Source organism: Coregonus lavaretus, assembly GCF_964263955.1.
Source record: "Coregonus lavaretus genome assembly, chromosome: 5".
NCBI lineage: Eukaryota > Metazoa > Chordata > Actinopteri > Salmoniformes > Salmonidae > Coregonus > Coregonus lavaretus.
Genome location: NC_139992.1, coordinates 57,199,470 through 57,225,159, shown reverse-complemented (window position 1 = coordinate 57,225,159; position 25,690 = coordinate 57,199,470).

Below are 25,690 nucleotides of genomic sequence, written 5' to 3'. Positions count from 1 at the left end.
TATGATCAGTGATTAGCTCATTGATTATGACTGCCTTGGAAGTGATGGATCTAACATTAAGTAGCCCAATTTTTAGATGTGAGATATCACAATCTATTTTAATAATGACAGGAATGGAGGAGGTCTTTATTCCAGTGAGATTGCTAAGGCGAACAACGCCATGTTAAGTTTTGCCCAACATAGATTGAGGCACAATGGGGATAGCTGAGCTGACTACACTGACTGTGCTAGTGGCAGACTCCACTAAACTGGCAGGCTGGCTAACAGCCTGCTGCCTGGCCTGCACCTTATCTCATTGTGGAGCTAGAGGAGTCAGAGCCCTGTCTATGTTGATAGATAAGATGAGAACACCCCTCCAGCTAGGATGGAGTCCGTCACTCCTAAACAGGCCAGGCTTGGTCCTGTTTGTCATGGAGTTCCAGAAAGAGGGCCAATTATCTACAAATTCTATCTTTTGGGAGGGGCAGAAAACAGTTTTCAACCAGCGATTGATTTGTGAGACTGCTGTAGAGCTCATCACTCCCCCTAACTGGGAGGGGCCAGAGACAATTAATCGATGCCGACATCTTTCTAGCTAATTTACATGCTTGGTGACCTCTGACTGTTTCATCCTAACATCGTTGGTGCCGACGTGGATAACAATTTCCCTCTACATCCGTCAGTTTTACCCTTAGCCAGCACCCTATTCAGATTAGCCTTTACGTCGGTAGCCCTGCCCGATGGTAAACAGTGTACGATTGCTGGATGAATATTTTTAAGTCTAATATTGTGGGTAATGGAGTTGCCTAGGGTTTTTCAATATGTCAGAGCTAATGGTGGGAGGCTTCAGCAACTCAGACTCCGTAACGGGTGGAGCAGAGACCTGAGAATGCTCGGCCTCTGACTCCGACTCCTTCCTTAATGGGGAGAACCGGTTGAAAGTTTGTCGGCTGAATGAGCGACACCGGTTGAGCATGCCGACTGCATTTCTTTCCCGACGCCTTGAGAAAAGTGTCCGGCAGCGGGGACTGTGCGGGGGGATTTATACTGCTATCTGTACTTACTGCTGGCACAGATGCTGTTTCATCCTTTCCTACACTTAAATTGCCCTTGCCTAACGATTGCATCTGAAGCTGGGCTTGCAACTCGGGCTATGCTCACCATAAGGCGATGGTTCTCCAGTATATTATGAGTACAGCGACTGCAATTAGATGGCATAGCTTTCATGTTACATCTTAGCTTTTTTGGCTGATGGAGGTCCTGTAGAACCATTTTCCAGATAAAGCGTCCAGGGTGAAAAAGTTGAATGAAAAAAGTAAAGCAAGGAAAAAACTAAGAAGTTGATAAATGTAGATGTTTGATTAAATGGTTACTAAAAGTTAAAAAAAACAATACCTTGAAAATGCACAGAGTTTTCAATGGTTTTAGCGGAGCTAGGGGTCTCCTTGCCCCCCAGCAGGCAAATCAAACGCTCTGCACCTTATTATGACGTATTATTGATAACCCACCCACCGTTCGCTCTGGACAGCACTGTGGATGATGGAGATATTGAGCTGTTAAACGCTTTATACACTTTTTTGTAATGTGAATAATTTAATTCAGTTGCAATATCAGATGGTATTATAATACAGTGGCTTGTCAATGGAAATGTTATAAAAGTGCACTCTGGATAGATCTAAAGGTACAGGTGGAAAATTAGGCCTACACATTATACCTTGCCATACACTTGTCATGCACTGCACTCTTCTGCTGCGACTAAATCGTAGTCCGTCCCATGCATCCCCAATACATTTTACATTTGACATATTTAGCAGACGCTCTTATCCAGAGCGACTTACAGTTAGTGAGTGCATTTTCATACAATACATACATTTTCATACAATACATTTGTAGTTCAGATAAAATTCTGTAATGATAATATATCAGTCTATCAACCCTCGATGAGTGAAAGAGACTACTGAATTATCACTGATCAAGGATTTGGAGGAAACAAAACATGGTCGTTCTCCCAGCATGTCACGTTTTTGTCCAAGGCAGGTTGAATTAATTTGCATACAGGGAGGGACCAGGGGGCAGTGGGCAGATAAGAGACATATTTTATTACAATGTGTTGACGCAACAAATCTGGATCATCTTGATCGGATGAAGACAACCACATGTTAATGCAAGGTGTATCCACGGCTAGTGTTAATTGCAGTAAAAGCATTAAGTGGTCTCCCATGGCTTTGTATTTAATCCAACTAAAGTAAGATTATGCGACTTTACATTAAACATTGTGTTCAACACGTCTCACAGCTTTTAGCCCACTCTGTCTATTGTATTATAATTTCAAATAATAGGGCTTTGTCCGAGACTAACAACGTTGCATCATCAAACAATGCACCACCCCTTCATAATATATATGGAAATTACAGCAATTAGGCTACCTTAATCACATAATTCCCTTATGCTGAGGCTAGCCTTTTAATGGCTGGGAACATTGTGGCCATCGCCTAGGGATTATGTTGAATGGAATAACTGAAATTGGCATTAGAGACTGAAATTGCCACTGCCAGTTTTCAGCAAAGGAGTTAAAAAAGGCAGGATTTGATATTCATCTCATGCATTTGCACTTAGTCCTCCTCCTTCTTGATTTGCATTAACACCAGTTTAAAGCAGAGCGAGGGAACTCTCGGTGGAATGAGCTGTACTTATCTACTTGATCATGACTTAACATGCATTTTTCTCTTCTCAAGCTTGAAGGGCAAAGAGGAGCTGACAATTTTTTTTATGACAATAGAAGGAAAATTCAGTCAGTGTTTGACTGGAACCTCCATTCAATCCATGAAGGACACTTACCTTTGGGCACTTACCTGTGAGTTGGGTCCAACTAAACACATGGATCCGCTTCAAAACCAAACAAAGGGCTTTGCTCATGTTCAAGCTTTTCAGCTGTTGGTAATATAATATAGTATTATACAAAATCCTCCTATAGGTTTATAAGAAAAATCAGTGAGCGAGAAAATAGTGGCCATGTAGTTCTAACCTCCTGGGGGGGTTGGCATGCCCCGCACCCCTGCCCAGCAGTGTGACCTACTGTTATGTGGGGTAATAGGAGAAAGCTCCGTAGAGGTTTTCTTTCACGCCACATGGCATCTGCTGTCATTTACCAGTCACCCATTAGACAGACTCCTGTCCCTATGGTAGCAGAGCCCACACAGAGCAACCTGGCACAGAGTTACCGGAGGGTGCCCCTGCTATGACATCGCACTTTACTGCTTTTCTAACGTGTTTATTGAGTGTCGCAGGTCTTCAGAATCCAACAGCAGCCAGCAACAGCTTTGCTGACTGTAAACTTGCCTGATTACCGCAGTAGGTAGCCTAGCGGTTAAGAGCGTTGGGCCAGTAACTGAAAGGTCGCTGGTTCGAAACCCTGAGCCAACTAGTTGAAAAATCTGCCGATGTGCCCTTGAGCAAGGCACTTAACCCTAATTGTTCCTGTAAGTCGTGCTGGATAGAAGCGTCTGCTAAAATGTAAATGACTTGCCGGCTTCATCGATTGATTGAATGAATCCCTCGAAGAGCCTTCCGAAACTATTCATAGCCCTTGATTTATTCCACATTTTGTTGTGTTATAGCCTGAATTCAGAATGGATTAAATCAATGTTTTTTTCTCACCCATCAACACACAATACCCCATAATGACAAAGTGAAAACATAATTATATATTTTTGGCACATTTATTGAAAAATAAATACAGAAATATCTCACACCCCTGAGTCAATACTTTGTAGAAGCATCTTTGGCGGCGATTACAGCTTTAAGTCATCTTGGGTATGTCTGTATCAGCTTTTCACATCTGGATTTGGGGATTTTCTCCCATTCGTCTCAAGCTCTGTTAAGTAAGATGGGGAGCGGCGTAAACAGCAATCTTCAAGTCTTTCCACAGATTTTCAATGGGATTCAAGTCTGGACTTTGACTGGGCCACTCAAGGACTTTCAAATTGTTGTTCTGAAGCCATTTCAGCGTTGGTTTGGCTGTATGCTTGGGGTCATTGTCCTGTTGGAACGTAAATCTTCGCCCCAGTCTAAGGTCATTTGCACTCTGAAACAGGTTCTCATCAATGACTTGCCTATATTTGGCCCCATTCATTGTTCCCTCTATCCTTACCAGTCTCCCAGTCCCTGCCGCTGAAAAGCATCCCCATAGCATGTTACTGCCACCACCATGCTTCATGGTAGGTATGGTGTTAGACGGGTGATGAGCTGTGCCTGGTTTTCTCCAGACATATCGCTTTACATTCAGGCCAAAGAGTTCAATTTTTGTCTCATCAGATAACATCATCTTTTGCTTTATGATCTCAGAGTCTTTCCCCGTGCTTTTTTGCAAACTCCAGGCATGCTGTCATGTGCCTTTTTCTCAGGCTTCTGTCTGGCCACTCTCCCATAAAGCCCAGATTGGTGAAGTGCTGTAGAGACCGTTGTCCTTCTGGCAGGTTCTCCCATCTCAGCCAAGGAACTCTGTAGTTCTGTCAGAATGGTCATGGAGTTCTTGGTCACCTCCCTGAACAAGGTCCTTCTTGTCCGGTTGCTCAGTTTGGGGGTTCTTATATTTGACCTGCTACAAACAAGTGTGTAATGGAAATGTGTTTCTTGCATATACCAACTCCCCCTGAGACACCCGCAGGGAGTGGGGTCACGGCCAGGCTTACCATTGTTCAGCACACCTGTAGCAATTAGGGTTAAATGCCTTGCTCAAGGGCACATCAGCATATGTTTCACCTTGTCGGCTCCAAGAGTTTCGGTAATTCCATATTTTTTCAATTTTCCAATTTTCCAATGATGGAAACCACTGTGCTGCTGGAAACTTTCAACACTCTAGAGATTGTTTTATACCCTTCCCCAGATATACAGTACCAGTCAAAAGTTTGGACACACCTACTTAAGGGTTTTCTTTATTTTTACAATTTTTTACATTATAGATTAATAGTGAAGACATCAAAACTATGAAATAACACATATGGCATCATGTAGTAACCAAACAAGTTTTAAACAAATCAAAATACATTTTAGATTTCAGATTCTTCAAATAGCCACCCTTTGTCTTGATGACAGCTTTGTACACTCTTGGCATTCTCTCAACCAGCTTCATGAGGTAGTCACCTGGAATGCATTTCAATTAACAGGTATCTGGTTAAAAGTTAATTGTGGAATTTCTTTCCTTAATGTGTTTGAGCCAATCAGTTGTGTTGTGATAAGGTAGGGGTGGTATACAGAAGATAGCCCTATTTGGTAAAAGACCAAGTCCATATTATGGCAAGAACAGCTCCAATAAGCAAAGAGAAACCACAGTCCATCATTACTTTAAGGTCAGCCAATACGGAAAATTTCAACAACTTTGAAAGTTTCTTCAAGTGCAGTCGCAAACCCCTTAAGCGCTATGATGACAGGCTCTCATGAGGACCACCACTGGAAAGGAAGACCCAGAGTTACCTCTGCTGCAGAGGATACGTTCATTAGAGTTAAATGCACCTCAGATTGCAGCCCAAATAAATAATTCACAGATTTCAAGTAACAGATATATCTCAACATCAACTGTTCAGACGAGACTGCATGAATTAGGCCATCATGGTCGAATTACTGCAAAGAAACCACTACTAAAGGACACCAATAAGAAGAAGAGACATTCTTGGGCCTAGAAACACGAGCAATGGACATTAGACCAGTGGAAATCTGTCCTTTAGTCTGATGAGTCCATATTTGAGATTTTTGGTTCCAACCGATGTGTCTTTGTGAGACGCAGAGTATGTGAAGGGATGATCTCTGCAAGTGTGGTTCCCACCGTGAAGCATTGAAGAGGAGGTGTGGGGTTGCTTTATTTAGAATTCAAGGCACACTTAACCAGCATGGCTACCATAGCATTCTTCAGCGATACAGCTTCCCATCTGGTTTGCGCTTAGTGGGACAGACATTTGTTTTTCAACAATACAATGACCCAAAACACACCTCCAGGCTGTGTAAGGGCTATTTGACCAAGAAGGAGAGTGATGGAGTGCTGCATCAGATGACCTGGCCTCCAAATCACCCAACCTCAACCCAATTGAGATGGTTTGGGATGAGTTGGACCGCAGAGTGAAGGAAAAGCAGCCAACAAGTGCTCAGCATATGTGGGAACTCCTTCAAAACTGTTGGAAAAGCATTCCTCATGAAGCTGGTTGAGAGAATGCCAAGAGTATGCAAAGCTGTCATCAAGGCAAAGGGTGGCTACTTTGAAGAATCTCAAATACAAAATATATTTTGATTTGTTTAGCACTTTTTTTGGTTACTACATGATTCCATGTGTGTTATTTCATCGTTTTGATGTCTTCACTATTATTCTACAATGTAGAAAATAGTACAAATAAATAAAAACCCTTGAATGAGTAGGTGTGTCCAAACTTTTGACTGGTACTGTATGCCTCATCACAATTCTATCTTGGAGATCTACGGACAGTTCCTTCATGGTAGACATTATGCTGTGATATGCACTGTCAACTGTGGGACCTTATATAGACAGGTGTGTTTCTTTCTAAATAATGTCAAACAATTGAATTGGCCACAGGTGGACTCCAATCAAGTGAATGCACCTGAGCTCAGTTTGGATTGTGATAGCAAAGGGGTGTGAATTCTTATGTACATATGTTTCTGTATTTAATTTTCAATAAATTAGCAAACATTTCTAAAAAAATGTTTTCACTTTGTCATTATGGGGTATTTTGTGTAGATGGGTGAGAAAAAAATACAATTTAATCCATTTAGAATTCAGGCTGTAACACAACAAAATGTGGAATAAGTCAAGGGGTATGAATACCTTCTGAAGGCAGTGTATATGGCCATATATAGACGAGCCATGAATGATTTAAAAACGTTCACAACACAGCAACCATTCTGAAGGATCTGGAGAAAAAACAATGGATGCCAATGTCAGATGATGACTATTACCTAATTATTCTAATTAACAGCTTTATTGATAACTGACTGGTGAATTGGTTATTAAGGAAAACCAGTGCACTGAACCCTACCCAGTGCTACCACTTCTAACGTGTTAATGTCTACCACCATCTGAAGAGACACACAGTATATGAATTAAGGCAAACTAGTAAGCATATGATCACACTTCCTCTATGGGCAAACAAAGACAGATCAAATAAGTTACATCCCTCATGCAGACAACTAATGGCTGAGACAAGTTGGCTGTTATGTTTGCTGTCTGTGATGTGTGATGTTAAACAACAGCATGTGATGTTTTGCTAATGAAGCTGGCACATCCTGTGTCCGGGGGATAATCAGATTTGCTAAACTCAAGGGAAATTAGGTGTAATTGGCCATGAACTACAGAAGGGACTATCTCTTTGAACAGTCTGATGGTTGCAGGGTTAGTATACTTCACTACAAAACGTAGTGCACTTGTTCACTTCCCTTCATGGATTTGGATGAAAATTATATATATAAAATACATTATAGTATATGGAAACCCCCTCCAGCCAAAGCCTAGTGAACGGGTGCACATGTCACATAAATTAGTGGGACGCACCCTGGGATTTAAATCAATGCAGATTAATTACACTTAACTTGGCACTGCGATATTGTGTGATCGCCATCAAATCTGCAAGCTGCTCCACTCAAAGTCATTATCAGGTCAAAGTCATGCGAGGTCAAACACATATATTTTATCTGCATTGGTTTGAGAAAGTGTTTGATGGTCAAGTGCTTCAAGGTCAAATAATTGTGTAAGGTGTAAAAGCTTTGATAGTTTGATATAGCAGCAGAAGCACACTGCAGGAGAGTTCTGTTGGTTGAGATGTACAGTACCATGTGTATATCTTTTTTATTTGATCAAATGTCGAATTCATTTGACTTCACCCTTAAAGATGAAGTAGCACTACCACTTAATAGTTGCTTTATACCAGGGTTCTTCAATTCCGGTCCTGGAGGGCCGAAACACCTCTGTTTTCCATCCTCTTCTTCTAATCAGGGGCTAATTCAGACCTGGGACACCAGGTGAGTGCAATTAACTACCAGGTAGAAATAAAAAACAGAAGTGTTTCGGCCCTCCAGGACCGAAATTGAAGAACCCTGCTTTATACAGTACATTCAATTATAAAACACAATTTTGTTAACTTTAAGTGGATGATAACTTTCAGGGACTGCCAACACCTATTAACTGATCTTAAGGCTAATAGCAAATTGCCGTGCCATGCCTGTTGTTATTTGAATTCATGTAAATGTAGGAATAACATGGTCATTAAAACTGTCCAAGAAAACAAATCACTACCATTGGTAAATGCAGGGGAGTTGTGTGTGTGTGTGTGTGTGTGTGTGTGTAGGTAAAAATACAATTTAGTCTGCATTGAATGTAAATACCAATCAAAACATGCAATTATATTATGTTTTGCTAGTGCTGGTTGAAGTTGATTTAGCCATCCCAAAATGTATTTATTTTTTGAGTGCCATTTCCTTTAATATATTTGTGTCTTGAGCCTCATGCCAAATTGGCATTTTGGTCAATTACGTTAAACTTCCTCGAGAGGATGGTTATTTGAGTTGATCCTTGCTGTCTGAGATAGACGAGAGGTAAACCCAGTTTACCACTTTAGTGCTTTTCATTTGTAATTTAGATCATCCTCTTACATTTCTCTTCTCTGTACTTCAGTTCAAAACCTTACTTGAATGTTGATGACTATATACAATGCATTCGGAAAGTATTCAGACCCCTTCCCTTTTTCCACATTTTGTTACGTTACAGCCTTATTCTAAAATGGATTAAATAAAAAATTGTACTCATCAATCTAAACACAATACCCCATAATGACAAAGCGAAAACATGTTTTTAGAAATGTTTGCAAATTTATTGAAAAAAACAAAACACAAATACCTTACTTACATAAGTATTCAGACCTTTTGCTAAGACACTCAAAATTGAGCTCAGGTGCATCCTATTTCCATTGTTCATCCTTGATATGTTTCTACAACTTGACTGGAGTACACCTGTGGTAAATGCAATTGATTGGACATGATTTGGAAAGGCATACGCCTGTCTATTTATGTACCTACAGTTGACAGTTGATGTCAGAGCAAAAAACAAGCCATGAGGTCGAAGGAACTGTCCGTAGAGCTCCGAGACAGGATTGTGTCGAGGCACAGATCTGAGGAAGGGTACCATAAAATGTCTGCAGCATTGAAGGTCCCCAAGAACACAGTGGCCTCCATCATTCTTAAATGGAAGAAGTTTGGAACCACCACGACTCTTCCTAGAGATGGCCGCCCTGCCAAACTGAGCAATCGGGGGAGAAGGGCCTTCGTCAGGGAGGTGACCAAGAACACGATGGTCACTCTGACAGAACTCCAGAGTTCCTCTGTGGAGATGGGAGAACCTTCCAGAAGGACAACAATCTCTGCAGCACTCCACCAATCAGGCCTTTATGGTAGAGTTGCCAGACGGAAGCTACTCCTCAGTAAAAGGCACATGACAGCCCGCTTGGAGTTTACCAAAAGGCACCTAAAGGACTCTACGACCTTGAGAAACAAGATTCTCTGGTCTGATGAAACCAAGATTGAAATCTTTGGCCTGAATGCCAAGCATCACGTCTGGAGGAAACCTGGCACCATGCCATAGTGAAGCATGGTGGTGGCAGCATCATGATGTTATTCAGTGGCAGGGACTGGGAGACTAGTCAGGATCGAGGGAAAGATGAATGGAGCAAAGGACAGAGAGATCATTGATGAAAACCTGCTCTAGAGCGCTCAGGACCTCAGACTGGGGCGAAGGTTCACCTTCCAACAGGACAACGACCCTAAACACACAGCCAAGACAACGCAGGAGTGGCTTCGGGACAAGTCTCTGATTGTCCTTGAGTGGCCCAGCCAGAGCCCGGACTTGAATCCGATCGAACATCTCTGGAGAGACCTGAAAATAGCTGTGCAGCGACACTCCCGATCCATCCTGACAGAGCTTGAGAGGATCTGCAGAGAAGAATGGGAGAAACTCCCCAAATACAGGTGTGCCAAGCATGTAGCATCATACAGGGAGGGAAAACAATATTTGATCCCCTGCTGATTTTGTACGTTTGCCCACTGACAAAGAAATGATCAGTCTATAATTTTAATGGTAGGTTTATTTTAACAGTGAGAGACAGAATAACAACAACAAAATCCAGGAAAACGCATGTCAAAAATGTTATAAATTGATCTGCATTTTAATGAGGGAAATAAGTATTTGACCCCTCTGCAAAACATGACTTAGTACCTGGTGGCAAAACCCTTGTTGGCAATCACAGAGGTCAGACGTTTCATGTAATTGGCCACCAGGTTTGCACACATCTCAGGAGGGATTTCGTCCCACTCCTCTTTGCAGATCTTCTCCAAGTCATTAAGGTTTCGAGGCTGACGTTTGGCAACTCGAACCTTCACAGATTTTCTATGGGATTAAGGTCTGGAGACTGGCTAGGCCACTAAAAGACCTTAATGTGCTTCTTCTTGAGCCACTCCTTTGTTGCCTTGGCTGTGTGCTTTGGGTCATTGTCATGCTGGAATACCCATCCACGACCCATTTTCAATGCCCTGGCTGAGGGAAGGAGGTTCTCACCCAAGATTTGACAGTACATGGTCCTTTCACTATGACTATTCACAAATCAAAAATGACCTACCTGATATTCAATGCGGAACATGACTCGGTGCTAATTTACTTAATTGACTTATGCTCAAGTGCATACATTTCCTCATTTTATCATGTTTTACTTTTGTTGCACTTTTGTACATCACAATTCATCATAATTACAAGAAGTGTAGTTAGTTTATCGTAGTTTGCGTTTCAAGCTCTGCTATTTCCATGCAATAATAGTTCAAATACTTGCATTGTACTGCTTGAGTAATATTGATAGTGGTACATCAATGTTTACACCTGAGGCAAATAACAATTATGTTTCTATGACCTTTTAAAGGGGCAATCTGAGACTCTAAAAACAACAAATCAGACACCCCGCAACTTGTGTTGGTAAACAGCTGTGAGATGGGTCTGGATAAATATAACAATTCTGAAATTCATAGACAGAGCAATAGATGCAAGGACTGAACCTTATAGTTACAACCAAAATTATATACACCACCATGTTTTGAAGTTACAAACAATAGACTAAAACAAACTTTTATTTTGTAAGACAGTTGAACTAAGCTCATGATATAAGTTATATTCTTCAAGAATCAATGGCTATATATATATATATATATATATATGTTTGTGTCCTCCTCCCAGAGTGCAAAGAACCTTGGCGTGACCCTGGACAATACCCTGTCGTTGTCACGCCCTGACATTGAGATCTCTAGTTGGGTTGGTCAGGGTGTGAAATCTAATTTATATATTTCTATGTTGGCCGGGTGTGGTTCCCAATCAGTAGCAGCTGTCGGTCGTTGTCAGGTTTAGCAGACTGGCGGAGCCAGGTTTAGCAGAGCCAACTCCCTGCACTCGCTTTGAGGAGCGTGTGACCGTGCAGCCACCAGGCTATGTGCCGGCTTTACGCACTGTGCCGCCAGTGCGCCTTCACAGACCGGTACGGCCCGTGCCTGCTCCTCGCACCAAACCAGTGGTGCGTGTCTCCAGCCCGGTGCGTCCCGTACCTGTTCCTCGCACCAAACCAGTGGTGCGTGTCTCCAGTCTGGTACGGCCCGTACCTGCTCCTCGCACCAAACCAGTGCTGCGTGTCCCCAGCTTGGTACGGCCCGTGCCTGCTCCTCGCATCAAACCAGCGGTGCGTGTCTTTGTGCCAGAGCAGTCCGCTCCACCGGTGCCTAGTTTAGCTCCGGTTATCTGCTCCACGCCAGTGCCAGAGCAGTCCGCTCCACCAGCTCCGGTTATCTGCTCCACTTCAGTGCAGAGCAGTCCGCTCCACCGGTGTGATTGTTATTTTGTCTGTGTTTATTAAAATAAATGACTATGTACGCATACCACGCTACACCTTGGTCCGATCCTTTACACAATGAACGTGAGAGTCGTTCTCCGCTAACATCAAAGCGGTGACCCGATCCTGCAGATTCAAGCTCTACAACATTCGCAGAGTACGACCCTACCTTACACAGAAAGCGGCACAGGTCCTAATCCAGGCACTTGTCATCTCCCGTCTGGATTACTGCAACTCGCTGTTGGCTGGGCTCCCGGCCTGTGCCATTAAACCCCTACAACTTATCCAGAACGCTGCAGCCCGTCTGGTGTTCAACCTTCCCATGTTCTCTCATGTCACCCCGCTCCTCCGCACACTCCACTGGCTTCCAGTTGAGGCTCGCATCTTCTACAAGACCATGGTGCTTGCCTACGGAGCTGTGAGGGGAACGGCACCTCCTTACCTTCAGGCTCTGATCAGACCCTACACCCAAACGAGGGCACTACGTTCATCCACCTCTGGCCTGCTAGCTCCCCTACCTCTATGGAAGCACAGTTCCCACTCAGCCCAGTCAAAGCTATTCGCTGCTCTGGCACCCCAATGGTGGAACAAGCTCCCCCACGACGCCAGGACAGCGGAGTCACTGACCACCTTCCGGAGACACTTGAAACCCTACCTCTTTAAGGAATACATGGAATAGTATAAAGTAATCCTTCTTCCCCCACCCCCCATAAAAAAAAAAAAAAAAAAAGTGGTTGTCCCACTGGCTATCATAAGTTGAGTGAACCAATTTGCAAGTCGCTCTGGATAAGAGTGTCTGCTAAATGATGTAAATGTAAATACACTGCTCAAAAAAATCAAGGGAACACTTAAACAACACAATGTAACTCCAAGTCAATCACACTTCTGTGAAATCAAACTGTCCACTTAGGAAGCAACACTGATTGACAATAAATTTCACATGCTGTTGTGCAAATGGAATAGACAACAGGAGGAAATTATAGGCAATTAGCAAGACACCCCCAATAAAGGACTGGTTTTGCAGGTGGTGACCACAGACCACTTCTCAGCTCCTATGCTTCCTGGCTGATGTTTTGGTCACTTTTGAATGCTGGCGGTGCTTTCACTCTAGTGGTAGCATGAGACGGAGTCTACAACCCACACAAGTGGCTCAGGTAGTGCAGCTCATCCAGGATGGCACATCAATGCGAGCTGTGGCAAGAAGGTTTGCTGTGTCTGTCAGCGTAGTGTCCAGAGCATGGAGGCGCTACCAGAAGACAGGACAGTACATCAGGAGATGTGGAGGAGGCCGTAGGAGGGCAACAACCCAGCAGCAGGACTGCTACCTCCGCCTTTGTGCAAGGAGGAGCTGGAGGAGCACTGCCAGAGCCCTGCAAAATGACCTCCAGCAGGCCACAAATGTGCATGTGTCTGCTCAAACGGTCAGAAACAGACTCCATGAGGGTGGTATGAGGGCCCGACGTCCACAGGTGGGGGTTATGCTTACAGCCCAACACCATGCAGGACGTTTGGCATTTGCCAGAGAACACCAAGATTGGCAAATTCGCCACTGGCGCCCTGTGCTCTTCACAGATGAAAGCAGGTTCACACTGAGCACGTGACAGACGTGACAGAGTCTGGAGACGCCGTGGAGAACGTTCTGCTGCCTGCAACATCCTCCAGCATGACCGGTTTGGCGGTGGGTCAGTCATGGTGTGGGGTGGCATTTCTTTGGGGGGCCGCACAGCCCTCCATGTGCTCGCCAGAGGTAGCCTGACTGCCATTAGGTACCGAGATGAGATCCTCAGACCCCTTGTGAGACCAAATGCTGGTGCGGTTGGCCCTGGGTTCCTCCTAATGCAAGACAATGCTAGACCTCATGTGGCTGGAGTGTGTCAGCAGTTCCTGCAAGAGGAAGGCATTGATGCTATGGACTGGCCCGCCCGTTCCCCAGACCTGAATCCAATTGAGCACATCTGGGACATCATGTCTCGCTCCATCCACCAACGCCACGTTGCACCACAGACTGTCTAGGAGTTGGCGGATGCTTTAGTCCAGGTCTGGGAGGAGATCCCTCAGGAGACCATCCGCCACCTCATCATGATCATGCGCAGGCATTGTAGGGAGGTCATACAGGCACGTGGAGGCCACACACACTACTGAGCCTAATTTTGACTTGTTTTAAGGACATTACATCAAAGTTGGATCAGCCTGTAGTGTGGTTTTCCACTTAAATTTTGAGGGTGACTCCAAATCCAGACCTCCATGGGTTGATAAATTTGATTTCCATTGATCATTTTTGTGTGATTTTGTTGTCAGCACATTCAACTATGTAAAGAAAAAAGTATTTATTAAGATTATTTCATTCTTCAGATCAAGGATGTGTTATTTTAGTGTTCCCTTAATTTTTTTGAGCAGTGTATATATATACATCATTCATTTGAAAAAAATACATGGATTTACCAATCCCAGATTGCTCCCTTAACCCTTTACACTCTGTAAATTGACCTAAAGACAGGGCCCGATTGAAATGTTTCTAACAGAAGAAATATGAGAAGCATCTGTGCATGGTAGCAATTTAAAGGGAACACTTTGGAGATTGTGGATTAATTACCAAAACAAAGTTGAGGACAACAGTTCACCTGACAAAAGACAGAATCCAAACATTACACTGAGCGTTTTATGTGCATTTTACATTTACTGTACTTTTCGCAGCATTTGAAATCTGAAAATACACATTCAGTTACATAATATGAATATTCTTGCAGAATTTGGAATCGATACAACATAAGAAAAATTAATTGCAAGGGTTTGAGTGAGAGGGCTAACTGGTTGTGGCCCCGTGTAGCTCAGTTGGTAGAGCATGGCGTTTGCGACGCCAGGATTGTGGGTTCGATTCCCACGGGGGGCCAGTATGAAAATGTATGCACTCACTAACTGTAAGTCGCTCTGGATAAGAGTGTCTGCTAAATGACTAAAATGTAAAATGTTTGGACTCACACCTCTCCAAAGTGTGCACAGTTCCTAAGTAATTTCAATATACTTTTATTCCTCAAGGAAAGAGCCTTTCCATAAAAGGAGTACATGGCTTCCGCCCCTCACCGTGCTGTAAGTAATTTCTTATCTTTATTTCCCACTAGACATTTACTTATTCACATCTGTGGCCTCAGTCCAATACTATTTTGTCCAGTCCAATACTATTTTCTCAGAACCCTGAGTTCTCTGCACCTGTTTTAGAGATGTATATTTAAAAAGAGAATGATAAGGATGAGCAGTGTCTTGGATGGTAGTTTAAATATCACTTGTACCATCTGGAATACAGATGCAGGACTTTCAATTCCGCTCATTTCCATATGAAAAGTATGGTAGGAGAATAATTAGGAGAAGTAGGAGAATGTGAGAGGGTAATTAGACAAAAAGTATTTCTAATTCAAAATTGAATTCTGAATACCAAATGCTCAGCATATCATGCCCATCTTGGTTGTTGGTATATGCCTGTATTCATCTGTGCACATCCAGCCAGGACTTGTAAAAGCTGTCGTTTGGAGACGATTTAATCAGAGGCAATGAGAAAAGTGCTTTTAAATTCATAGCGAATGTAAATAACACCTGCAGAAATGATTGCACTCTCCGTAAAACAGTGCTGCTCAGTCAGAATCCAATTTCAGTTCAGCTCAAGCAGCCTTAATAACTACTCAGAAATTAATCGTAGAACTGTTTGGTTAATATTGAGATTACATTAATATTACATCGACATCCATCCTTGCATTCCGGTCAGTCCACATGCTCTATGAAAAATACCATTTACCATAAGGAATATCTATAAATGTCAGGGCCAAATTGGTCCCTGGACAGCATGTTTTATAGGGCACAGATTCAATAGAATTCGCACTGTGGAGAAATCACATAGTAATCATAATAGTAAATAGAAAATCTTACATATTCTTCAAGACTCCAAAAAATGCCATTTAGACCATCCAAATAAAGACCTTATCAAAAAACTACCACACAAAGCCATAGTATATAAGACAACGTATCATATCACAGGCTAGTTAGAGATCGGAGAGTCACTGGCCTGTGTAATGTTTGCTGCCACATGTTGCTTTTGGGACAAGCCCTGTATGCATCAGGTGACGACAGGGTGAGGTCACAGCCTCATAGTCTCTGACTCGGGTGCCACATAATTGTATCTGTCTCGGTCACGATTCATCCCCTCTGAGCTCATTTCACTAGAACAGTCTGTCAGGTGTCTGTGTTTGGTTTTCACCAGGCATAATGGGACCCATCTCGTCCAAAAGGTTGACTCAACTTTGCTAAAAAGCACCTGGATGATCATCAAGACTCTTGGAAGAAAGTTCTATGGACAGATGATCCAAACTATAACTTTTTGGACAACATGGTTTCGCTTGCCGAAAACCTAACTCTGCATTCCACAGTAAGAACATCATACCAAAGGTCAAGCATGGTGGTGGTGGTGGTGGTGTGATGGTTTGGGGATGCTTTGCTGCCTCAGGACCTGAACGACTTGCCTTAATAGAAGGAACCATGAATTCTGCTCTGTATCAGAGAATTCTACAGGAGAATGTCAGACCATCCGTCTGTGAGCTGAAGCTGAATCGCAGCTGGGTCATGCAGCAAAACAATGATCCAAAACACACAATCAAGTCTACATGAAAATTGCTAAAAAGCAACAAATTGGAAGTTTTGGAATGGCCTAGTCAAAGTCCAGACCTAATCCCAATTGAGATGTTGTGGCAGGACTTGAAACGAGCAGTTCATGCTTGAAAACCCACACGTCACTGAGTTAAAGCAGTTCTGCATGGAAGAGTGGGCCAAAATTCCTCCACAGCGAAGTGAGAGACTGATCAACAACTACAGGAAGCATTTGGTTGGAGTGATTACAGCTAAAGGTGGCACAACCAGTTATTGAGTGTTAGGGGGCAATTACTTTTTCAACAGGGGAATTGGGTGTTGCATAACTTTGTTTATGAAATAAATATGTAATCGTTGTGTTACTTGTCCACTTATGTTCCCTTTATCTAATATTAGGTTTTGGTTGAAGATCTGAACATTCAGTATCACAAATAGTAGAGAAAATTAGAAAGGGGGCAAATACTATTTCATAGCACTGTATATATACACTGAGGGAAAAAAGTATTTGATCCCCTGCTGATTTTGTACGTTTGCCCACTGACAAAGACATGATCAGTCTATAATTTTAATGGTATGTTTATTTGAACAGTGAGAGACAGAATAACAACAAAAAAAATCCAGAAAAACGCATGTCAAAAATGTTATAAATTGATTTGCATTTTAATGAGGGAAATAAGTATTTGACCCCTCTGCAAAACATGACTTAGTACTTGGTGGCAAAACCCTTGTTGGCAATCACAGAGGTCAGACGTTTCTTGTAGTTGGCTACCAGGTTTGCACACATCTCAGGAGGGATTTTGTTCCACTCCTCTTTGCAGATCTTCTATAAGTCATTAAGGTTTCGAGGCTGACGTTTGGCAACTCAAACCTTCAGCTCCCTCCACAGATTTCTATGGGATTAAGGTCTGGAGACTGGCTAGGCCACTCCAGGACCCTAATGTGCTTCTTCTTGAGCCACTCCTTTGTTGCCTTGGCCGTGTGTTTATGGTCATTGTCATGCTGGAATACCCATCCACGACCCATTTTCAATGCCATGGCTGACGGAAGGAGGTTCTCACCCAAGATTTGACGGTACATGGCCCTGACCATCGTCCCTTTTGATGCGGTGAAGTTGTCCTGTCCCCTTAGCAGAAAAACACTCCCAAAGCATAATGTTTCCACCTCCATGTTTGATGGTGGGGATGGCGTTCTTGGGGTCATAGGCAGTATTCCTCCTCCTCCAAACACGGCGAGTTGAGTTGATGCCAAAGAGCTCGATTTTGGTCTCATCTGACCAAAACACTTTCACCCAGTTCTCCTCTGAATCATTCAGATGTTCATTGGCAAACTTCAGACGGCCCTGTATATGTGCTTTCTTGAGCAGGGGGACCTTGCGGGCGCTGCAGGATTTCAGTCCTTCACGGCGTAGTGTGTTACCAATTGTTCTCTTGGTGACTCTGGTCCCAGCTGCCTTGAGATCATTGACAAGATCCTCCTGTGTAGTTCTGGGCTGATTCCTCATCGTTCTCATGATCATTGCAACTCCACGAGGTGAGACCTTGCATGGAGCCCCAGGCCGAGGGAGATTGACAGTTATTTTGTGTTTCTTCCATTTGCGAATAATCGCATCAACTGTTGTTACCTTCTCACCAAGCTGCTTGGTGATGGTCTTGTAGCCCATTCCAGCCTTGTGTAGGTCTACAATATTGTCCCTGACATCCTTGGAGAGCTCTTTGGTCTTGGCCATGGTGGAGAGTTTGGAATCTGATTGATTGATTGCTTCTGTGGACAGGTGTCTTTTATACAGGTAACAAGCTGAGATTAGGAGCACTCCCTTTAAGAGTGTGCTCCTAATCTCAGCTCGTTACCTGTATAAAAGACACCTGAGAGCTAGATATCTTTCTGATTGAGAGGGGGTCAAATACTTATTTTCCTAATTAAAATGCAAAACAATTTATAACAGTTTTGACATGCGTTTTTCTGGATTTTTTTGTTGTTATTCTGTCTCTCACTGTTCCAATAAACCTACCATTAAAATTATAGACTTATCATTTCTTTGTCAGTGGGCAAACGTACAAAATCAGCAGGGGATCAAATACTTTTTTCCCTCACTGTATACATTTTTATCATAGGTACACTTCAACTGTGAGAGACGGAATCTAAAACAACAATCCAGAAAATCACATTGTATGACTTTTAAGTAATTAATTTGCATTTTATTGCATGACATAAGTATTCGATACATCAGAAAAGCAGAACTTAATATTTGGTACAGAAACCTTTGTTTGCAATTACAGAGATCATACGTTTCCTGTAGGTCTTGACCAGGTTTGCACACACTGCAGCATGGATTTTGGCCCACTCCTCCATACAGACCTTCTCCAGATCATTCAGGTTTCGGGGCTGTCGCTGGGCAATACGGAATTTCAGCTCCCTCCAAAGATTTTCTATTGGGTTCAGGTTTGGAGACTGGCTAGGCCACTCCAGGACCTTGAGATGCTTCTTACGGAGCCACTCCTTAGTTGCCCTGGCTGTGTGTTTCGGGTCGTTGTCATGCTGGAAGACCCAGTCACGACCCATCTTCAATGCTCTTACTGAGGGTAGGAGGTTGTTGGCCAAGATCTCGCGATACATGGCCCCATCCATCCTCCCCTCAATACGGTGCAGTCGTCCTGTCCCCTTTGCAGAAACGCATCCCCAAAGAATGATGTTTCCACCTCCATGCTTCACGGTCGGGATGGTGTTTTAGGGGTTGTACTCATCCTTCTTCTTCCTCCAAACACGGCGAGTGGAGTTTAGACCAAAAAGCTATATTTTTGTCTCATCAGACCACATGACATTCTCCCATTCCTCCTCTGGATCATCCAGATTGTAATTGGCAAACTTCAGACGGGCCTGGACATGCGCTGGCTTGAGCAGGGGGACCTTGCGTGCGCTGCAGGATTTTAATCCATGACGGCGTAGTATGTTACTAATGGTTTTCTTTGAGACCTTGGTCCCAGCTCTCTTCAGTTCATTGACCAGGTCCTGCCATGTATTTCTGGGCTGATCCCTCACCTTTCTCATGATCATTGATGCCCCACGAGGTGAGATCTTGCATGGAGCTCCAGACCGAGGGTGATTGACCGTCATCTTGAACTTCTTCCATTTTCTAATAATTGCGCCAACAGTTGTTGCCTTCTCACCAAGCTGCTTGCCTATTGTCCTGTAGCCCATCCCAGCCTTGTGAAGGTCTACAATTTTATACCTGATGTCCTTACACAGCTCTCTGGTCTTGGCCATTGTGGAGAGGTTGGAGTCTGTTTGATTGAGTGTGTGGACAGGTGTCTTTTATACAGGTAACGAGTTCAAACAGGTGCAGTTAATACAGGTAATGAGTGGAGAACAGGAGGGCTTCTTAAAGAAAAACTAACAGGTCTGTGAGAGCCGGAATTCTTACTGGTTGGTAGGTGATCAAATACTTACGTCATGCAACAAAATGCAAATTAATTACTTCAAAATCATACAATGTGATTTTCTGGATTTTTGTTTTAGATTCTGTCTCTCACAGTTGAGGTGTACCTATGATACAAATTACAGACCTCTACATGCTTTGTAAGTAGGAAAACCTGCAAAATCGGCAGTGTATCAAATACTTGTTCTCCCCACTGTATGTATATAATTATATATATATATAGTACCAGTCAAAAGTTTGGAGACACCTACTCATTCAAGGGTTTTTCTTTATTTGTACTATTTTTTGCATTATAGAATAATAGTGAAGACATCAAAACTATGAAATAATACATATGGAATCATGTAGTAACCACAAAAGTGTTAACCTCTACGGGATTGGTGTCCCGTATACGGAACGGTTGAGCTAACGTGTGCTAATGGGATTAGCATGACTGTTGTAAGTAACAGCAAACCATCCAGGACATAGACATGTCTTATATGTGCAGAAAGCTTTAATTCCTGTTAATCTAACTGCACTGCTCAATTTACAGTAGCTATTACAGTGAAAAAAGACCATGCTAATGTTTGAGGAGAGTGCACAACAACAAAAAAACTTATCACGGTAACTGGTTTCATACATTCACCTCTGAAGGTAAATAATGTGCTTACATTTAGTAATCATGCTCTGATTTGTCATCCTAAGGGTCCCAGAGATAAAATGTAGAATCGTTTTGTTTGATGAAATCCATTTTTATATTCAAATGAAGGAACTGGGTACTACAGTTTGAACCCCTGCTGTCTCTGGCTCCACACCCACCCCGCCCGGCCATCTAGATGTGTGAATGTTAGTGTATAAGCTAATGATCCATCATGTTTTTTATATTTTATTTTACCTTCATTTAACCAGGCAGGCCAGTTGAGAACAAGTTCTCATTTACAACTGCGACCTGGCCAAGATAAAGCTAAGCAGTGCGATAAAAACAACAACAACACAGAGTTACACATGGGATAAACAAAACATACAGTCAATAACACAATATAAAATCTATATACAGTGTGTGCAAATGTAGTAAGTTATGGAGGTAAGGCAATAAATAGGCCATAGTGCAAAATAATTACAATTTAGTATTAACACTGGAGTGATAGATGTGCAGAAGATGATGTGCAGATACTGGGGTGCAAATGAGCAAAATAAATAACAATATGGGGATGAGGTAGATGGGTGGGCTAATTACAGAATGGGCCGTGTACAGGTGCAGTGATCGGTAAGCTGCTCTGACAACTGATGGTTATAGTTAGTGAGGGAGATAAGAGTCTCCAGCTTCAGAGATTTTTGCAGTTCGTTCCAGTCATTAGCAGCAGAGAACTGGAAGGAATGGTGGCCAAAGGAGGTGTTGGCTTTTGGGATGACCAGTGAGATATACCTGCTGGAGCGCATACTATGAGTGGGTGTTGCTATGGTGACCAATGAGCTAAGATAAGGCAGGGATTTGCCTAGCAGAGATTTATAGATGACCTGGAGCCAGTGTGTTTGGCGACGAATATGTAGTGAGGGCCAGCCAACGAGAGCATACAGATCACAATGGTGGGTAGTATATGGGGCTTTGGTGACAAAACGGATGGCACTGTGATAGACTACATCCAATTTGCTGAGTAGAGTGTTGGAGGCTATTTTTAAAATTACATCGCCGAAGTCAAGGATCCCTTTTGGGGAAAATTCAATTTCAGCAACACATTTAACGTTCCATGGGCCCCTGCTGGAACTAAATGGGCTATTATCATGAACTATGAAAGCCTATGTCAGTGGAAGTCAGCTGTATTGAAAGTACTTAACTTGTCTATCACACCTGATTAAAAAGAGCGGGGCAAATGCCAGCTTGCCACACGTTTGCCAGCAGCCCTGGCTTCTACACTATTTTGCTAGCTACAGTAGTGCTGCCGTGTCAACAACCCCTCTCCAAAAATTATGAAGTGTCTCCATTTGTGTTTACATTTCACCACTGTGAAGCACACTCATGCATATCCAATATGTATTGAGATGCACCCTATGTATGGCTTACCTTGACTTCCTCAAGGTTTTCACTGACACCTTCTCAGTCTTTGACAGGATGCTGTTGCCTCACTTGGGGCTGTTGTGGAGGACTGGGACTAATGGATAATGTCCCTGCCCGCTGACATCTTCTCAGTCTTTGACAGGATGCTGTTGTTTCACCTGGGGCTGTTGTAGAAGATTGGGTCTGGTGTATAATGTGCACCCCTTTGGGTCCCCAGGAACAGGGTTAAGAAACACTGATCTAAACATTATTTAACTGTTATACAGATGGGTGTTTACCTTCTGGTTATCTCTGCCTGTCACACCTCCACCAGTCCTCTAAGGTTAGCTACAGGGTCAAAATAAATGGGGAGAGTTTAAAACATGCTACTTCTGAGACATGTTACATGTATAATGGCAATGTCAAGAACAATAACTTTGGCAGTGCGGACAAAGATTGGGGGGGAGCGATTCCCCTTGCTACCCTATAGGCAAGCAACAGTTACTTGAATTAGATGCACACTGCTGATGGGAGCCAGTGGAGAGTGTGAAGGAGTTTTACACAGTCTGGTAGGAGTGACAGAGTGTGACAGAGGTCTTAGAGCAGGCAGGCATTTCCAGGGTGGAAGAGCAGCTTCTCTTGTCAATGTTGAGCTTGAGGTGGTAGGCTAACATCCAATCTGGGTAACTCAGTGTGATTGGGAAAGTCTAAGCAATGCTTACGTCTGGTCCCAGATCGCTCCTTACCCCTCCCCTTGGCCCTAACCATTTGCTTCTGCAGATCTGTAAGATGTGAGATCCATCATTGTACTGCTTATAGCCTACCTGCCCAGACCCTACAGATCTGCAAACATCGAGGGATTAGGGCCAAGGGGGAGGGAGCGATTTAGGACTGGCGGAGGGAGCAATTTAGGACTGGCTTTACAACATTAGATCTAGCTTTCTTGCCTGGTCTTTGAGATGTCTTGGGTTTTTAATCCAGTGGACAATCACATAATGTACATTGCTCTGACATAACCATAAATTACATGCTAGGACTAGTACCATAAATTACATGCTAGGACTAGTACCACAAAATATGTTGACATGTATTCATATTTTGAACAGCAACATGTTAATGACACAGTACCTAGCTACAGTAAATGAACATGTAAAGGTACTTACTGCCAGTTGGTAGATGCAAAGCAGTGGAAGCTGGTGACTTTACGAATTGAGGAGGATGGGAGACCCACGGTATAGGTGTGGGAATCACGGAGACGTCAAAGTGTGTTTCAAAAATCGGCAAAGAGTAAATATTTCAACCTAAAGCATTTAATAAAGACATTTATAGTACAATATTATGTGGAAAGGGAATGAGAGGGCTACTTACACAGTGTTGGGAAAGGATCACAGCAGGACAGGATTTGACTGGGAAGACAAAAAACAATAACACAACACACTACACAGTTAGACAAAAGAGCTAAGAAAGATTTAGTCCAAGCAAGGAGTAAAATCATTGATGTGTATAATGTGATTGTGTTTGTGTGTGTGATTGACTCTACATACAGTAATGAGAGAAAATTAATAGGGGTACTCACAGTGCTTGGAGAGGAAACATTCAATGTGCCAGTGGATGAGCGGGCACATGAGACGTGGCTTCAGTCCATGTCAGGCGAGAGTTGACAATGGTAGTGGAGTGGTCATCACCTCTTAATCAGGAAACAGGAGGGGACTTAGCTGTAAATACAAATAGCAGATAAATTCCATTACAGCTGCATCATCGTAGGTTTGAACAACAAGTTTCTCCATGAAGTTAAACACAGACTGTGCATCTCGCCCACTTGACACATCAAAGTAGCCCAATAAACTTTCCTGAATAAAGCACTGATCATCCACATACCTGACGATAACTGACAACTGCAAGCAGACTGGTGACACCGATGGCGCTTTTTGTATCATAATGGAATGATAAAACTGGGGGGACAAAAATGCAATTTCAGAATGGGGGGGGGGGGGGGGGGGGGGGTCATGTCCCCTCCTTCCCCAGTGAAAGTTGCGCCCCTGCCCACTGGGCACACCATGTCATTTCAACGTGGATAATTGGGTAATATTTGGTTGAGACATTGATCAATGAGATTACAACCTATATTCACTCACTCAAAAGTAAAGCAAAAAGTTAGGAAATTCAACTATGTGTTATCAACATGTTTCAACCATCTGAAAGCACCACCAAATTCCAATGGAAAAACAATGTCTGATTTTTGGTTGTCACCCAAATGTCTATCACTGCGCTTTCAACCATTTAAAGCACAGCAAAGTTCAAATGGGTATACATTGTCAGATATTTTGTTTATTTATACAAAAGATTGTGTTATCACTGTGCTTCATCTAATAGCAGAACCAAATGACCTGGATTGCAGTTGCGATTACAATAAAAGTGCATGGTGCAAGAGTGATCAATGCCATTCAAGATTCTGCGCAGATCATTGCAACACCTGCGACGATCTATGCATGCTACACTATATAAACAAAAGTTTAGTATGTGGACACCCCTTCAAATTAGTGGACTCGGCTATTTCAGCCACACCCATTGCTGACAGGTGTATAAAATCAAGCAAACAGCCATGCAATCTCCATAGACAAACATTGGCAGTAGAATGGCCTTAGTGAAGAGCTGGCCTTGGGCCACACAAGCTCACAGAACGGGATCGCAGAGTGCTGAAGCGCATAGCGCTTAAAAATCATCTGTCCTCATTTGCAACACTCACTACCGAGTTCCAAACTGCCTCTGGAAGCAACGTCAGCAATGTAACTGTTAATCGGGAGCTTCATAAAATGGATTTCTATGGCCGAGCAGCAGCACACAAGCCTAAGATCACCATGTGCAATGCCAAGCGTCGGCTGGAGGGGTGTAAAGCTCGCCGCCATTGGACTCTGGAGCAGTGGAAACACGTTCTCTGGAGTGATGCTTCACCATCTGGCAATCCAACGGACAAATCTAGGTTTGGCGGATGCATAGTGTCAACTGTAAAGTTTGGTGAAGGAGGAATAATGGTCTGGGGTTGTTTTTCATGGTTCGGGCTAGGCCCCTTAGTTCCAGTGAAGGGAAATCTTAACGCTACAGCATACAATGACATTCTAGACGATTCTGTGCTTCAAACTTTGTGGCAACAGTTTGGGGAAGGCCTTTTTCTGTTTCAGCATGACAATGCCCATGTGCACAAAGCGAGGTCCATACAGAAATGGTTTGTCGAGATCGGTGTGGAAGAACTTGACTGGCCTGCACAGAGACCTCAACTCCATCAAAGACCTTTGGGATGAATTGGAACGTGACTGCGAGCCAGGCTTAATTTCCCAACATCGGTGCCGGACCTCACTCGGACCTCACTCGTGGCTGAATGGAAGCAAGTCCCCCGCAGCAATGTTCCAACATCTGGTGGAAAGCCTTCCCAGAAGAGTGGAGGCTATAGCAGCAAAGGGGGGACCAACTCCATATTAATGCCCATGATTTTAGAATGAGATGTTCGACAAGCAGGTGTCCACATACTTTTGATCATGTAGTATCATGTAGTGCATGCTTTATATGATTACATAAGAATAACTTCAAAATGTGGCCATGGATGTTACTCATTTTAAAGTTGAATGTTACATTAGTTTGTAAGATAGCCTTAACTTTAGGCTATTTACTGTATTACAAAGGTTATATTGAATTGTGTTTGGTTGACAACCCAACCAAATATCA